At 40.1% G+C, this 19,048-nt stretch overlaps 1 long non-coding RNA gene across 1 annotated transcript in view; it reads left to right on the top strand.

Moving 5' to 3' along the window:
* Positions 1 to 2,504: 2,504 nt before the first annotated feature.
* LOC140245815 (uncharacterized) overlaps positions 2,505 to 19,048 on the top strand; it is a 46,093-nt gene continuing 29,549 nt past the window's right edge. The window contains exons 1-2 of the long non-coding RNA XR_011902380.1: positions 2,505 to 2,653; positions 6,185 to 6,280. This is a non-coding gene — a long non-coding RNA (uncharacterized lncRNA). The remainder of the gene's footprint in view (positions 2,654 to 6,184; positions 6,281 to 19,048) is intronic.

Here is a 19,048-nt window from a genome sequence, read left to right as displayed (position 1 = left end):
CTCTTACACAAACGAATTCCGCTCACTTCCAGGCTAGTATATTGTCATTGTTTTTCATTTTTTGAACTGTTTAGTGTAAAGAAGTGAAAGAGACATTGTCGAAGCGAACCGCTAATTTTTCACCTGTTCTATGTTATTTTCTCACATTCAGGTTTCGTAGGAGCCTATATCTTTCTCACAAGGCCTGCATGATAGAAGTAAAAATACAAAACGCAAAAAACAAACTATAGCTAGATGTATCGGCAGACATCAGTAGGCTCTGGTAAAATATTTCATTACATTGTTCAAAGATTTAGGAGTGATCCCTGAGGTCACTCCAAAATTAGTGAAAATGAACATTTTCACTCAAAATTCACTCCAATTTCACTCTAAATTCACTATTTTTTGTATTCACTCCTTTAAGAGTGAATATTTTCACTCAATTTTTTTTTAGAGAGAGTATGTAGCACAGGAGTGTAGGAACATTAGTAGAGCATTTTGTGATACCCCTATATATATATATATATAACATTTTCGTGTAATTAATGATTTGTTTAACCCCTAATTTGGGGGGGGGGGGGGAATACGGAACATCAAGCGCTGAGAAATGAGACAACCTGGAGAGAAATTAGATAACCATCATGACCAAAGTAGGATTTACATATGCTGCGGGGAGAAATGTAACACTATGCCCTATTGAATTTCTCCCAGTGATAACAAAAACAGTAAAAGATCCCTGCCAATTTTTCATACCTGCATGTCTGTTATCAAGCAATTTTATTTTCAGAAGTTTGCACACTTATTAAAATACCTATTAACATAGTATAGGACCTACGAGATCTAAGTTTGATATTTTACTGACAAGATACCTGTAGAGCTGTATGGTAGTCAATATGTCCTTTTTCAGGTGTACCGAGGCTCATACTGATATAATTGGATTGTTGACTTGCCGACCATTTTTCAACTTATATACATGAGTTTATATTTCTCCCCGTGTCCCATTTCTGCCCGGTCTCCCCCGTGCTTTAATTATTTCAGGAGAAGGCACGAAAAGCGCGTATTGCTAGAAAAGTGTCAGAAACATGAAGGAAAATAAAATCTCTGTCACTTTAACCTCGTCATCTTGCATTTCTACGACTAAATTTTTATCAATGACATTTTTATCTCTGGCATTTTGACCACTGACATTTCGACCACTGACAACTTTACCTCTGACATTTGTACCACTGTCTTAATTATTTACCTCTGCCTTTATTACCTCTGACATTTTTACCTCTGACATTTTTACCTCTGCCATTTTTACCTCTGCCATTTTTACCACTGCCATTTTTATCTATGCCATTATTACACCGAATTGAACATACCTCCTTGATCATACCATATACCTCCCGTGTTACCAGTGCGTGCGCGATTGATGAGGAAGTGGGGGTGGGGTGCGCGATATGACGCGTGCATGAACAATCGAAAATGAGAGAGTGGTTGGATCCACATAGCGTGCACTCCATATAAGGAAAAATTGCCCTATCAAAATGGCGGTGGTAGCAAGTTTTGGTGGCTGCGTATTTCCTGGGTGAACACGCATTCCACTATGTTTTAGTTCGGTGGTGTTTTCGGTTGATCTTGCGCCGCTTGGCGGCGCTCTATCATTTAATAGGGAGCTTTAGATTTTAGACGCGCGGACGTTCAAAGAGAAAAAAAAAACATTTATCTGTGCGGATCAAGTTGCTGCGCACGCTCAGATCATGTTTTTTTTTTATCTCTTTGAACGTCCGCGCGTGCGTCTAAAATCTAAAGCTCCCAAAGAGATTTTCCCCAGTGACTGCTAGAGTGCGGAGTCTTCATACGCCCTGCTGTACTATTGTTTTGTGAGCGCAAGGGGAGCATTGGATGACAACGAGGCGGTACAACGGTAGGCTCAAGTCACCCCTCGTGCTAACACGCTAGCAAAGGAGCAACCGAGGAGCAGCCAAAATCAAGTGCGTACTCGCCAAAGAGATTTTCCCCAGTGACTGCTAGAGTGCGGAGTCTTCATACGCCCTGTACTATTGTTTTGTGAGCGCAAGGGGAGCATTGGATGACAACGAGGCGGTACAACGGTAGGCTCACCCCTCTTGCTAACACGCTAGCAAACGAGCAACCAAGGAGCAGCCAAAATCAAGTGCGTACTTGCGTAAAGGTTCAGAAGTTCGCGTAATACGCGCTGTAGAAATGTATGCATAGTACGCAAAGTCCGCCATTGTTAAGTGAGCTATGGCGGCCCCCATGAAATCACTGACTCCATTGTAGAGTCCGCCCTCTAGTGGTGGGGAGGAGAAAAATCTCTTTGGTACTCGCGTAAAAGTTCAGAAGTTCGCGTAATACGCGCTGTAGAAATGTATACATAGTACGCAAAGTCCGCCATTGTTAAGTGAGCTATGGCGCGCGGCGGCCCCACAGAACTCTTGTGTAAGAGTTCTGTGGGCGGCCCCCATGAAATCACTGACTCCATTGTAGAGTCCGCCCTCTAGTGGTGGGGAGGAGAAAAATCTCTTTGAAAGCTCCCTATCTTTGATCATGACGACGCAAGATGGTGGATGTATCATGGAGTTCAATTCATCTCATCACAGCGATAGTGCCATTGTTTGCTTATTTACACTGCTGACGACACTAGCTTTGCTAGCAATGACTATGACAGGTATGTAAGCTGAGCATCTTGCTCGAGATTAGGTCTACAATGGAAAAACAAGCCCTGCTAAAGTGTTTCATGTTAACATTGACAAATCTAAATTACTGAGTTTAAACTACAAAACCCCGATTTTCCACGCGTTTCTATTGTCAGTAGGCCTAAATTTATTGATAGAAAAACATATTGTCAATCATTTGATAGCTGGCTACTGATGTGTGGGAAAAACACACATTGATGTGTTGGACACCCAACTATCTTAGACTTCTCTAGAAATTCTAGGGCCTATCCTAACGGGGATCCATCCATCCTAATTTGTTTTCTAGGTGTTCTAGACACGAAAATCCGTCTATTCCCCCCAACCCCGATTTTTACAAACAACTACTAGGACCTAGGCCTACTAAGTTAGGGCTAAAAAGTTCTTATAAACTTAGCCTAGGCCTACTTCCTTGCAGGGAGGTGTTTTACAAAGCTGTTCTTAGTTGAGGACTTAAGTGCGACTGGTGATCTGGGCCCCGTTTTTAAAGATGTTAGGATGGCAACTCTTGCTGGAATGGCAACTTTCAATAGCAACAGGCAATCAGGAAGCTGGATTCTTGTCATTGGTCTATGACAATGCCATTCCACCGGGAGTTGTCATTGTATCAACCTTTGTGGGACCCAGTTCTTGTGCTGATCATTGAGATTCCGATAAGTATCACAAGCGTTGTGGGACTGGACAAGTTGTGGGACCAGACTAAAAATTTTCTTCCACAAACACAATAAAATCCCATGAAATAAGCATAAAATACAATGGCTTTTGAATAGATATTTTCTACCAATTTTTGAGGTACCGTAACTTTTCTAAAGCAGAATTCAGCGATTTGTTTCATGATTTGTCAACCAGAAGAAGCGTGCAATATTTTATCACACGCGCGATGTGAAACTTGTGCGCGTCAGAAGTCAGAAACAAACTTCAGTGTTAATCCATTTCCATAGACAGTAGAGTCTACATGGAGGCTGGCTACAACGTTCAAAATATATTTGCAAGGGTTTCATTTAAGTTCTCTCGTTACGATAAAAATTGATTTTGTTTGCTTTGCTTTGGAAGAACTGTTAAGTAGTGCACCAGTTTTCGACAGGACCCAGATTTCGACACCCAGCAGATAATTCTTATTAAATTCAGTACTCGGTACAAATGTCTGACTTCAACAAGATAACAATCACATTTCTAGTCATATAGACCTACACACTTTACTTACTTTACTTTACTTTTCCGGAACGATGGTGTAGGACAGAGCCTGTTCATCGATCAGGTAGAGTTCTCTCTTGATGCTCTCTTTCCAATCAAGCAATTGTCCAGCGCTGTTACCCTTCTATTTATTAACAGCTCAACTTCTATTGCGTATTTGTGTTATTACCAAAAATGACCTACAGTGTATGGCAGGAGTTGACAGCTACTGAAGACCAAGAGCATGTACTAGTATTATGTACCAATACACATACATGTAATGACTATCCCAATCAGTCATAAGCAAACACAACACCTTTCCAGTGCTTGTCTAGCCTATTCTTAAAGGCATTTATGGAACAAGCAGAGACCACTTCTTCTGGGAGAGAGTTCCACATACCAACAACTCTGTTAGCAAAGAAATACTTTCTGACATCTAACCTTGCAAACCGTTTTCCCAGTTTCATAGAATGACCACGTGTTCGTCCATTACTATTATGAGAGAACATGTCAACCTTTGTGTGATAGTGTCCATGTAGATACTTGTACACATCAATCATGTCCCCTCTTTTTCGCCTGTAACTGAGAGATGGCAGTGAAAGGTGGCGTAGACGTTCAGAGTAGGACAAATGCCTAATCCCCGGAATCATTTTAGTCGCCCTTCTCTGAACACTTTCAAGTCTTCTTTGTTCACCTAGCTTGAAAGGTGACCACACAGCTTGACCATATTCCAAGATGGGTCTCACAATGCCTTTAAACAAGAGCTTAACAGTATCCTCATCCAAATATACAAAGGATCTCCTAATAATTCCTAACAGCTTATTTGACTTTGCAACAGCTTGGGAAATATGGTCCTTGAATGTCAATTGTGAGTCCACTAAAACACCCAAATCCTTCTCAGCTTTTGTTTGAGCCAAGACAATTGTGTCAGACCCTTTCTTCATGACATATTGGGAGTCTGAACATGACCGACCAATTTTCATTACAACACATTTGTCAGGGTGGAAACGAAGCTGCCATCTATCTGCCCATGACTCAAGTGCCTCTAAGTCCTCTTGCAGCTGCTCAGTAGCTCCTGGCTTATCTGAGCGCACATACAACTTTGTGTCATCTGCAAAGAGTTTTGAGCTAGACCGAACACATGTTGGGAGGTCATTTATGTACACTACAAACAGAATCGGGCCAAGTACACTCCCTTGTGGTACTCCACTTGAGACAGCTGACCAACCTGATTTCTGACCACTGACCACGACCCTTTGGCGTCTGCCAAGTAAAAAAGATCTAATCCAAGCAAGGACTTTGCCCTGAATGCCATATGCCTCCAATTTACAGCGCAAGCGCTGGTGGGGAACGGTATCAAAAGCTTTCATTAGATCCATATACACAACATCAACAGTACCACCCTCTTCTAGTATTTGTGTCCATTCATCCAACACTTCCAACAAGTTTGTCATGCATGACCGCCCAGCAATGAAACCATGCTCATGATCAGAAAGAAGATCATTCCTTTGGAGATGATTAACAACTTGCTTTCTCAGCAGGCTTTCAAACAACTTACACACCACACTGGTTAAGCTTACTGGCCTATAGTTTTTTCCATCTGCCTTACTACCCCTCTTGAAAATCGGAGTCACGTTAGCACTCTTCCAATCCTTTGGTAAATTACCTGTTTCAAGACTCTCCTTAAAAAGGATGGCAAGAGGTTCAGAGATGACATCTGCTAATTCTTTGAGTATGCGAGGGTGAAGATTATCAGGTCCCGGGGATTTACTCGGTTGGAGATTGTGGAGCAGGTCAAACACATCCTTAGTCGATATGGCAAAATCTGAGAGTGGATGGTCAAACTCAACTACCGGTGGGTCCGGCATATCCTCCAGATCCTCTTGTGTAAATACTGATGTGAATACACCTTGCAATACCTCTGCTTTCTCTTTGCTTGAAGAGGTGATGCTCCCATCACTTTTCTTAAGATTGGCAACAGACTCACGAACAGTAGTCTTCGATTTCACATACGACCAAAAAGCTTTAGGGCACTGTTTTGATCCAGATGCTATACGACTTTCAAAGTTACGAACTGCTTTTCTACACGCCCATCTGGCTTGATTCCGTGCACGAGTGTAGCACAGTCTTTGCATATTGATATCATGACTATTGTACTGTGAGTTAGTCTGCACTCTCAACATATCTTGCAGCTTTCTAAATTGTCTATGTTTTTCCCTTACTAGATTGAGAGTGCTAGCATCCATCCATGATTTCTTCTTCTTGCCTTTCTTAAGATCCTTCTTTGGTGTGTATCTATCTAGTACAGAATTTACCTTTTCTTTAAAAAACAGCCAGGAATCATCCACAGATCCTGAACCGAGTTCCGCCTCCCAGTCAACGGCACCAAGGGTATCCCGCATTGCGTCATAATCTGCCTTGTTGTACAGGTATTTTACTTCCCTTCCAGTTCCATCATTTCCACATAATGAGAAAAGTAACACAGTGTCACAGTGTCGATCGGCCATTTTTAGGGGTTCAAAACAATATGATGCATTTTGTATACATCGCCTTAAATTCACCATCCATCGCCTGGCGGGAGGATGGACTGCCCTCCGTAGCCTCACCCCTGCTGCCAGGTCCTGGCTGAGGGAGGCAGTCTTCACTGCATAAGACTCAAGATGACAGATCAGACAGACAGACCACAAGCAAGAAGAAGAGAAGAAGCCTTAAAATCACAGGGCTGCCAACTCTCACTCATTGAGAGTAAGACTCACTCATTTTGGTCCTTTCTCACTCTAAAACTTTATTTCATTTGCATGCATTTCTATTGATCTCACTCATTTTGACTCCTAAATTATAGCATTGGCCTATGGGATCGAGTCTCACTCTCAACTAGTTTCCAATGTTGGCAGCGCTGAAATCAAATTCACCCGTGCCGGTTATCTTACTTTAGTATCAGTTGTTTCCCAAATCCTGATGTTTGAATTCATAATCGTCTTTAGTAATTTTATGGCTGAATTCGTGATAAATGAGCAAACTTGTAGAAAGAGAATTGGCTTCAGAGAATGTGGCACCAGATTTCGACATTCTCATATTAAGACATGTTATAGAGGAAACAACAAGTTCTTGCGCTGGTATGATTGCTGGTTTGCGTCCACAATGCAGTGTATGCGTACTGTACGCGCCATGTGATTTTATGTGTGATGCGCGCGCTGTGATTGTGTCGAAAAATGTGATGCTGGGTGCGGTATGGCAAAATCTGATGCCAGCGACGGCTTTACGGAAATCGCTTCAAAACTGAACACGAGTGCATTCAAATGGGGATTCGTTTACGGCATATATATATTATTATTGGCCTTTGTAGCTCAACTTCATATCGAAATTCCGAGGTAAAGAGGTGCAGTATTGATGGTAAACAAGGAAATGTGCTGAAGTGTTGAAAACCGGTACCCTTACTGTATCATTTTCAGAACCTCATCAGTGTGTATTGGAATATTTTTATTGAGAATGGCAATGTGAAAAATTCAACTAAATCTCAACTTCTTAAGTGTCCAGGTACGCAACCCCCCATCATTCATATAGCACACAAGATAAACTGATCTTCACCAGTCGCACTTAAGTCCTTCTTAAGCACCCCCTAAACCTACATTGTAGGATGGGGGGTTGGGTGTCCGGACACTTAAGACTCTCGCGTACGGACTTGCTTATTAGCTCACCTGAGCCAAAGGCTCAAGTGAGCTATTGCGATCGCCCTTCGTCCGGCGCCCGTCGTGCGTCGTTCCGTCGTCCGTCGCGCATCGCGCGTAAACTTTTTACATTTTCATCTTCTTCTTGAAAACCCCAGGACCGATTTTCATCAAACTTGGCAGGTAGCATCCCTAGGGGGTTAGGAACTCAATTTGTTAAAATGGGCACCATACCCCACCCAGGGGGCCCCCAAAGGGGGGGGGGGGGGCCCAACCCCCCAAAATTAAGGAATCTGTAAAAATCTTCTTCTCTAGAACCAGAAGTGATAGAGCTAAGTTAATACTATGAGTTAGTACATTGATGACTGTAGTTTCAAGTTTGTTCATGGCAGGATCAGGGGTGCCCCCCTTGGGACCCAGGGGAGGGGGTGGGGAGGGGTTCTAATGGGGCCTAAATTGTACATTTTCATCTCCTTCTTGAGAACCCCATGACCCATTTTCACCAAACTTGGCAGGTACGGTAGCATCCCTAGGGGGTTAGGAACTCAATTTGTTAAAATAGGCACCATGCCCCACCCAGGGGGCCCCCAGGGGGGCAACCCCCCCCCCCCCCCCCCAAATTAAGGAATCTTTAAAAATGTTCTTCTCTAGAAGCAGAAGAGATGGAGCTAAGTTAATATTATGAGTTAGTACATTGATGACTGTAGTTTCAAGTTTGTTCATGGCAGAATCAGGGGTGCCCCCCTTGGGACCCAGGGGTGAGGAGGGGTCTTAATGGGGCCTAAATTGTACATTTTTATCTTCTTCTTTAGAACCCCATAACCCATTTTCACCAAACTTGGCAGGTAGCATCCCTAAGGGGTTAGGATTTGTTAAAATTTGTTAAAATGGGCACCATGCCCCACCCAGGGGGCCCCCTGGGGGGGGGGGGGCTAAACCCCCAAAATGAAGGAATCTTTAAAAATCTTCTCTAGAATCAGAAGTTATAGAGCTAAGATAATACTATGAGTGAGTACATTAATGACTGTAGTTTTGAGTTTGTTCATAGGAGATCCAGGGGTGCCCCTCTTGGGGGCAGGGGTGGGGGGGGGGGGTGGTTGGGAAGGTCCAAATTGGGGCCTGAATTGTACATTTTCATCTTCTTCCTGAAAACCTCATGATGGATTTTCGTCAAACTTGGCAGGTAGCATCCCTAGGGGGTCAGGATCTAAATTTATCAAAATGGGCACCATGCTCCACCCAGAGGGCCCCAGGGGGCCCCAATCCCCAATAATTAAGGAATCTTAAAAAATTTGGGCCCTTATTGTACATTTTCATCTTCTACTTGAGAATGCCTGGTCAAATTTTGGTAGAGCTGTGAATAATTTAGATTAGTGACTGCGTGAAAGGTGAACTTGCGATACTCAGGTGAGCGCTAGACTCGCGGGTCTCTTGTTTTACTTTGAATGCGCATTGACGCACACCTCCTCACTGACAAACAACTGTTTACGTAGGCGCGTCAACACCAGACGCACTTTACAGTACGCGTCTGGTCCCACAACCTGTCCGGACACCCAATGACTTGGTGTACATAGTCCCATGTACCGGGGACGAGGTATTTAACCCCGGCTCGGGGTGCTCCTTTTATACAGTATACAGTTATACTGTGGGAACGTTTCTCGTTCGGCGTTAGCTGTGTTATTTCACAGTTAGAGACGGGGGGTAGCTCCTCTACGTCATTACCAGTGATTACATGTCAATGGTAAGATCTTTAATTCCAAAGCAAACTGCCCATAATTCGACCAACACTTTCCCAAAGCGACCCATGCATTCTGCGTGAGACTCTAGCATTATAGGGTCCTTCTCACGATCTCATGGCTAGCATGCCACTCTTCTTTCTCACGCATCGAAGGATTAAAGACAAGTGATTCTGTAAAACGATGGTTCGCGTGCATTTCAATTTCGCGAATTTCGCGAGCGCCAAGAATTCGCGAAAATTTAATGCCACGAAAAAGGCCGTCGGCTCCAATTCGCGAAAATTTCGTGCTGCGAATATATCATGTTTTACAGTGTAGTTGCAATTGACAGTATATTTCCCTGTCTTTGTCTTTCAAAATAAGTATAAAATAGTCACTGAAGTATGCACCAGATCGCACCAGTAAGAGTTCAAAATTGAAAAAGCTTCCTGCTGTGGAGTAGGGGGGATACCCCCCTCCCACTCCCTCCCTTGCTCACTCGCGCACATGCGCGCACGCCAAGATGCAGATCGAGTCATGAAATTCTCACTCATGAACATTTTTTCAACTTAGCATCTCTGCTTTCCAAAGTTTGACTGTCAGCTACAGGAACAGGTACATTGTAAAACCTACATCAGTATAGTAATTATGTCTACTAGCTACTCATCAACCACCTATTTTTAGATCGCACCCTCACTCAATGGCTTTCTCGCGTATAAAATCTGAAATATGCATGGGCCGGGACGGGGCACAATACGCTGGAACATTCAAGCATGAATTAATACAAATCAAGAAAAAATTAGGGGGATACAGGTATAAGGTAAATAACCTGAGGAAACAGAAGGAAAAAGAATTAAAGGAAATCCCCATAATACATGTACAGTTTGGTAATTATTGTTTTAACACATATTTGCCCATTAACTGGATTTACATGATTTTCAATGGGAAAGCAGGCTGTCGGTTTAAAAAATGAGCTACCACGGGCGCACAAAAAAAACCTTGCCTGTGTTTATCACCGAGATTTACGTGCGTAGGATACTGAGCGACAATCTGAGCATGGGGTAAGGATCTGCGATATTTTCTCCCAAAGTGAGACGAAATTGAGGTAAATCTGTTGAATATTTTTGGTGAAATAGTGGTTACAAATAGAGGCGGTTGATGAATAGTAGGTCGAACCATACATGGCCATGCTTTTTCTCATCATTCTTGACTGTCAAGAATGATGAGAAAAAGCATGGCCATGTAAGACATCAGTGTCTGACATCAGATCATGGTCGAATCTGGCATGAGAGGTCAAACTTTTGCATTGCCGTTGCATTGGTGCTGCTTGGTTTTTACACTGTATGTAAAAATTAATGCAGTACCGCATACTATTTACAGTGAAATGTTCAGAATTCACATCAGTTCATACAGATGTACAAACCAGATCTGGGGTCTATAAGTCAGACAGGAGTACCCTAGGGTACCCGATACTAGATCTAGGCTTACGTCACTTTTGAATGAATGTTTTCAATGAATAGAAACGACTTTTAGTCCGGGAGCCAGCGGGGGTCAGCCTAGCTGAAAAGGTTACCAATTTTTATGTATATAGTAATTTAGTACATATGCCCCTAAGTATGGAAATGCACGTCTGGCTGGTCATCGGTGGTGGGTGTGGCCAGGAGGGCCAAAAAAAGGACCCCTCAAAATTAGGCTAGCCTAGCTGGAAAAGTAACCCCATGAAAACCACTGGAACTTGTTCGTTACACTTACAGGATAAATGAATGACCATTGCCAGACGTTTTAAGTGGTGGGGGGTAGCCGCCAGACGCTCTTAAAGGCCCAACTCCAGCTAGGCTAGCCTAGCTGAAAAAGTAACCTCATGAAAACCACTGGAACTTGTTCGTTACACTTACAGGATAAATGAATGACCATTGCCAGACGTTTTAAGTGGTGGGGGGTAGCCGCCAGACGCCCTTAAAGACCCAAATTTTTCCAGCTAGGCTAGCCTAGCTGAAAAAGTAACCTCATGAAACCCACTGGAACTTGTTCGTTACACTTACAGAATAAATGAATGACCATTGCCAGACGTTTTAAGTGGTGGGGGGTAGCCGCCAGACGCCCTGAAAGACCCAAATTTTTCCAGCTAGGCTAGCCTAGCTGAAAAAGTAACCTCATGAAACCCACTGGAACTTGTTCGTTACACTTACAGGATAAATGAATGACCATTGCCAGACGTTTTAAGTGGTGGGGGGTAGCCGCCAGACGCCCTTAAAGACCCAAATTTTTCCAGCTAGGCTAGCCTAGCTGAAAAAGTAACCTAATGAAACCCACTGGAACTTGTTCGTTACACTTACAGGATAAATGCATGACCATTGCCAGACGTTTTAAGTGGTGGGGGGTAGCCGCCAGACGCCCTTAAAGACCAAACTTTTTCCAGCTATATAGGCTAGCCTATAGCTGAAAATATAACCTAATGAAACCCACTGGAACGTGTTATTTACACTTACAGGATATATGCATGGCCGTTGCCAGACGTTTTAAGAAGTGGGGGAGGGGGGGGGGGGGGTGTAGCCGCCAGATGCCCTCAAAGACCCAATTTTACCAGCTAGACTATAACCCTGGCTGGAAAAGTAACCTCCTGAAACCCACTGGAACTTGTTCTATGTTTGTATCTCACCTGATAAACACTGTCGACATAGTATTCCGGTGTTCTTTCAATAACTTTCCACACTTTTGAGCTATATGATCACCAAATTCACTCCTCAGATCATCTAATGATTGCTGTCAAGTGTTAATATTGGTGAAGTCCGACTACGTCAACAGTCAAAAAGTCAATGAACTAGGCCTATGCCATTTGAAAATCTCTGTAATCACAAAGTCGATATGTGGACGAGACATTACATCGCTTTTGCCTTGTTAAATGGTGAATATTAAATTAATTTGTAAGCTTCCGTTTCTAATTCATACAGCACCAGCATACATGTCTGAGAATAGCGGTAAAGAAGATTAGAGTCTTTGGCAACAAGTGCAAAATTAAATTCTGTGCCTTATTTGCTAAACAAACGTGGTAGGAGGACAACGACCTGTTAGGCAATATGGCGGACCAATAGCTCTATATTATTAGTGTTATATATAGAATAAATGACAATGATGTAGTTCTGAAGCATACTTTTCATTAGATGCTTTTGCAATGACTCAATGTATACTTTTAATCGAACTAAGTATAATTATATCCATGACTTGCTCATGAATTACGGCAGAACGATTCCGTGAGGAAAGTTCTCTGTCATGTCATTACGGAAGAAGTGAACGTGTCAATATTTTGCTATTTGTTCCATAATTATTTCTGAAGTGGTTAAATGTATTTTCCTAAAACATTTTTTCTTTTATATAATACCTACGTTGCATCCAAATGCCTATTCGTTGAAAAAAATGCGGGCCATGTATTCAAAGGTCAAAGATCATAGGTTAATGGAAGTAGGGCATACATTGTACAACATTTCACTAAGTTGTTGTTTTTTTTTTTTTTGGGGGGGGGGATGATTCAAAGTGTCCTAAAACCTTGTATTTTAATACATGTATTTACTTTTGTAGTCACGACTCTTGCTATGAATGATGCCAAACTCTTCCCGCTCATACAAATGCAGCCGTTTCAGGGAAATAATTATGATAATGATTGGTAATGCTGAAGTGGTTCATAACATTCCATTGATACTATGTATAGAACAGAAAATGAATTTGACAATGGTATAATCCGCAATTTACTCTTTGACAGGTTCTATCATCCGATTAATAATGTATAAATTGAATATACAGTAGTCCCCTATTCAGTAACTACAGGTTAAGTTAGATAAGCTGCATTCATTTTGCACGCGACCAAGGCGTTATAGCCAAAGATGATTGAATTCTGTAAATCTCTGTGTGCCTGGACAGGATTGGAAAACGAAACAACTTTCTGTGTATAGAACAACGAAACAGAAACTGGTGCATGCATTATCTCAGTCACTTTGTTATGCATCATGATGGTTTGCTCATTGCAGTTCCGGAATCTCAGCTCGAGGGACTCGAATTGATCCTAAATCAGTCGGCATGCGTGTATCACCCAAAACAATATCTGAACACAATTATAACTGCAGTCCTCCATAGTCTGTATTGGTTGTCGATAAGGGCTGGTATCAAGTTTGATTTTCATATTATTTACAGTACCGAAGTTGTATTTAATTGTTTTCATCGAAATGCCGTATACGGTATGCGTATCTCAGTTAACTCTTTAAACCATAGTTGTAATCTACGTGCCAAGAATCTCATGTTTTCAATAAGCGTGAACTCCAAGACATGTCGTGATAAGGACTTTAAGACAATTGGCATCGTCATTATAAAACGAATTCCCCTTTTACAAGACACGTTTTAGATTTTAGATAGAAATATGGATTCGTTTGAATGCATACAAACAGCTTCTTAAATCCTCTTACATTTAGTTTTTAAGATATGGTGTATACTTTAGAAGTGTAAGAAGCATGCTCTTGTTTTAGAGGCTTTGAGTACTGGTAAGAAGCATATGTTATTCTTGTAGATTATGTGAATAAGTACGCATTCAAGAACGTTTTGAATAAAACGTATCCAGACAACTGCATATCATATTTTCACCTCTTCCTTATACATGCAGATGTATACTCTTGCCGAGAAGGTTAACTGTTTGATAGATATAGTGCTCACCTTATTGAAAAGGTAATTGGGTAAATTTTTGGTTTCAGTATAGGGCAAGTCCAAGATAATGTCCCCTCAGATGCTCAAAATTCATCTTGATTTAATCAAAAAGTTATTGATATCATGTTGTAGCCAAAGAGTTAAATCGTATATTTCCAGCAAAGAAAATATTGAATTATGCAAATTTATGCAAGAAATATGGCCTTGATTTGCATAAATCAAAAACAAACCTTACGTATGGGACAAATTATAAATATTCATCTAAAATCAGTTGAATTTGTCCTTGACCTGGTTCCTTTATGGACATGACCCCTGTATGAGCTAGTATAATCTGCAATTGGTAAGACAAGGTCAGCACATTAATTATGCAAATTATGCACTTTCCCAGAACATAGTGTCCCATACGTAAGGATTTGAGTATGTTTTTTTAAGTTTTTTCTGAAGATTTCTAACATTGACCAATCATACTTTAGGAAGTTCTAATTTATTCATTTCAACTCCAGATTAGCAAAACTAAATGTGGAAATTTAATTAGTCCTTCATCTTATAACTAATTAAAGTTTGCTTACGTATGGGACAAATGCCTTACGTATGGGACATTACATGCAAAGTGAATGGGAAAACCACCTTTTGACATGGATGCTATTAAGTCCTTACATTTGTTTGGTTAATGGTTATCTTTGCACCTACTCTGAAGGACATGTCTATATATCTGCCTCTCCTACTCAGTTGACCTCAGGGAGAGTGTAAGAACAGCATTATTGAGTCATTCTATGATTAAGAAAGGAAAATAAAGAATATTCATTTATACTTGTATTTTCTTATTTTCATTAGAGGCTGTGCAGCTGGTCTTAAATTAACATTCCCTGTTAACATTTTGATATTGGACATTTTCTTAATTCAGTTATCATTTTCAACTTTACCCCTCTACAAAATGACTTTGTCCAAGAGAATGGATTCTCTGAGTGTCATTTTAGGTGCAGTACACTGTTCACCATGTACTACAGGTTGTACAGCCTCAAAAGGGAAATTAAAACAATTGTGCTTATAGCACTCATCAATGACAACATTATAGGTCTTGCTGAAAAGAAAAATCACTAAGGTGACAGCAGGTAACTTTGTCATTACTAGAGTTGATAGCAAAGGAAAATCCCGATGAGAATACTTTTTATTTTGATATGATTGTTAATATATTTCAACTGCTCACCCTCAGAATATGTCATGACTTTATCAAGGTCATGAACATGATTTCTGAAAATCCTGTAAAATGAAGACTATAGTTTACATTTGCCATAAACCACAATATCAATACTGGTTCTGTGGTTGGAGTGCTAAAAACTCAAATAACACAAACAAATAAGGAATTCAATATTCTTTTCTATTTTGTGTTTGAAGAGACAGATGTGCTCTGAGACACCTTCATCAACTCATACTTTACTTTGTACCCCAAATCTACACAATTATCAACATACATTGCAATCTGGTAGTGTATGATCAAATGAGGTTATTAGAATTTATTCAAAATTGTAAGTTGCAGATCAGTGAGTTACTTAAGTGTTTCAAATCTAGACTTGAATGTGCAAATGATAATCTTTCCTGTATCACTATACAAGCATGTATGTTTGTACAAAGTAACACAAATTTTGTCGTCTTTGGTTTCATAGACATGAAGCCAAGCAATTTGAAAAAAAAAAAAGCCAGCATTGGTACATACATTCTTCTATCTCCTTAAAATCTAAAACTTTCATTGAAATTTGATTGATTTTGCAGTTCAGCTAAAATTCATATGGCAAAACATGATTACAGAGCAAAATGAAGTATTCTTGTTGTTGTTGTGTTTTGTGCTGAATTTCAAACAATTATAAAGCTTTATAAAAACTTAAACAACTTGCAAGGTAAGCCTAGATCTACTGAAAGTACCCACTTCAAACTGTATTTGCAAATTACATTGTACATGACATTTGATTCTAAAGTTGAAATTATCAAGACTACAAATTAGTTATTGTACATGTACATGTATGCTATATCAAGGTCGCAAGCTAGAATTCGCTCATTTTTGTTTTCATTTGATAAAAAACATATTGACTAGAGTATTACAAATGGGCTAGAAATAGAGTGTCAGTATATATCTGTATGTGTAGACATCATGAGGACATTGTTAATGTATGACGGAATCCAAACTAAGACATTTAATTGTAAATTGGTAATTACTTTTATTTCTTTTATTTTAGCTTTTGCTAGGTACCTGAACCGGGAAAGTACCCACTTAGAAGTCTATTTCATTTGTTACACGTTATAGCATGATTTGTGGAACTGAATATGACACTATGGGGAAATTTTAAGTCATTCCCATGAATGCATTTGAGCACTAAAGACAAATGTCCCATACGTAAGTTGAGCCATGTCCCATACGTAAGGTGTACTTTCGTTAATTAAACCAACTTCATGAAAATATGCTTTATTCTTTTGCAGTGAAACTTTGCTGAAAGATACTTCAGTATTGTACCTTTCTTCACTTCTAAACAGAACTTGATCAGTAAGGTACTTTCAGAGAATTTTCAGTTCAAACTTTATTTTGAAAAATCCAGTTTTTCTCTGGTCCCATACGTAAGTTGCCATATTTTTCTTAATAAAATAATTAACCCAAGGTCATATGACATCAAACTTAAACACAATACTCTTCTCAGGGATACCAGTCCTCCTGATGATAAACAATAAAATCCAAGTGCTCCTTCATTACTTTTCAGAGGTTTGAAATCTCTGAATGTCCCATACGTAAGGTGCGCGATATCTTGGACTTGCCCTATATTATTCAAACACAACTAAGTTAACTTTTACATTAACATTTTCACAACTCACAAATTCTGCACGCACACACATTTCATGATTCACAAGATCCAAGTTACACTAATCCTATTTACTTTGCAGAGTGCAACAACAACATAAGTTATATGCTGAGCAAATAGGCTTACATCAGTTCGCACTATTCAAGGTTTAGAGTAGTTAAGGAACTAAATCGTACCCGATTTTGTGATGCTAAGTTGCACCTTGAGATGATGGGCAATATTGCCCCTGTAAAGGAGCAGGCAGTGACACTGACTTGCTCCTTTGAAGGAGCAATTTTGCAGCAGTCATGGAGCAAATAAGCACCACATAGGTGCAACATCATACCAATAAGGCACAAGGTTGCACCCTCAAGAGAGGGTACATTCTTGCATCCTTCGGGCATAAAGTTAAAGGTACGAGGTTGCGCCTTTTTCAAGGGGGCAAAGTTGCTCCCGAGGGTGTAACTTTCACCCTTTCTTGCGGGTACAAAGTAGCATCCAAAGTTCCAAGATTGCACCCTCAAAACAAGGCACAATCTTGGAACTTTGGGTGTTTCTTTGCACCCTCACGAAAGGATGTAATGTTGCACCAAGATGTAAAGGCTTCACGGGGTGCAAAGGTGCGCCGAAAGGTAAAGAGTGCAAGAAAGCACCCTCAAGAAAGGTGCAACTTAGCACCACTTAATGTGGGTGGAAAGATGCACCCTCACGAAGAGGTGCAATCTAGCACCACTTTGTGTGGGTGGAAAGATGTACCCAAGGGAACATTTTCGCACCCTCAATAAAGGGTTCAACTTTGCACCCTCTCTGCAGTATTATTTTATACACACGTGAATTCCTTGTTCCTGTGAGCTACGTTTAATATGAGCGTGACCCAGTATTAGACACGTGTCAAGCCTTTGCAGACACAGAATTTTTTTTTTTCATATTCTTTAAAGGTCATTTAAAACAAATTTAAATATATATTTATTTCTTTTAAGTTAAGAGGAGGAAATGTGGAGATCATGACCTGTGATACATGTTACGGGAAGTCTATATTTTTATGTCTACTCGTTTTTTTTTTTTCAACTACAAGGAATTACCTATATATGAGCTAATTGGATAAAGAAGCTGAGCATTCCTTTTTTCATCAGTTAATGTCAGTGCTGGTGTATTATTCTTGAAAAGTTGGCATCTAAATGTCCTCCAAACCAAGTACTTACTGTATAAAATTATATTTCTGTGAGTTACGTTTCTTATGAGCATGACAGATCTGTAGACACGTGTCATAGTGGTTACAAACACTAAGTTTCTTTTGCTTTCATCGTTATCAAGAAGCGATTTTGAACAATTTCAGATGTTCAGTTTTTTTCAATTTCGTTACGAGAAGGCAATAATGATTTCACGTAAAATATGTTAAGGAAAGTTGATAGTTTGGTTATTTTATCATTACTCATCTTCGTCTTCTCAACAAGAAGATGATACACATGAGCTCATTTGCTAAAGAAGTTGAAGGATGTTTAATTGCTGGTAGCCACGTAGGGGCTTTTGTCATAACATTTTGCATCTTAATCCCTCGAAACTAAGTACATGCAGTATTAGTTTATAGAAAACAATATTTTTGTTGTTGCTGTGACTGAGCTTATTCATATGAATTTTAGACATGTTTCTCATATGCTTCTGTCATATGCTTTACTGAAGAACAGCAAATGTTGAGTTTATTGGCAAGAGAGGTTGATCATTACTTTACATTTAAGCTCATTGAAGTGCCGGAGCATAAACTTGTCTTGAAATATTAGCATCCAAAACCCTCCAAACCAAAAACGTGCAATACTAGACACGACAGGAATTCCTTGTTGTTGTGAGTTATGTTTCTTAAAAACACTGATTTTTTCTGCTTTTGCAGTGTGCTATGTTCAAAAACACTCTTGAACAATTATCAAATTTCGTTTCTTTCTTAAGAGAAGAAAACGGTGAGGTAATGTGAAGCATGTTCCTATAAGTTTTATTTCGTTAATAATTTTTCTTTACCCATCTCCTCAACCGTAAAGTGATATGGTACCTAAAAAGTCATAGGCCAAAGATGTTGAGCTTTACTTCCCCTATTCAAAGTAAATTTAAGAGCTGGGGCATTATTTTTTTAAAAGTTGGCATTTTAAGCTATGTACACCGAGGACGAGTCTTACTGAATGGATTTCTTGTTGCAGTAGAATTGTATTTTTTATGAGCTTGATGGAGTATTAGACAATTGTATGAAGTGTTTGCAAAAACTGTTAATGTATTCCCTTTTGCTAATGTCCAAAGAGTTCATTTGCCAAGTT

Source organism: Diadema setosum, unplaced genomic scaffold (genome assembly GCF_964275005.1).
Source record: "Diadema setosum unplaced genomic scaffold, eeDiaSeto1 scaffold_37, whole genome shotgun sequence".
Lineage (NCBI taxonomy): Eukaryota > Metazoa > Echinodermata > Echinoidea > Diadematoida > Diadematidae > Diadema > Diadema setosum.
Note: the sequence above shows the minus strand (reverse complement) of the source record. Positions and strands in the feature narration are given on the sequence as shown.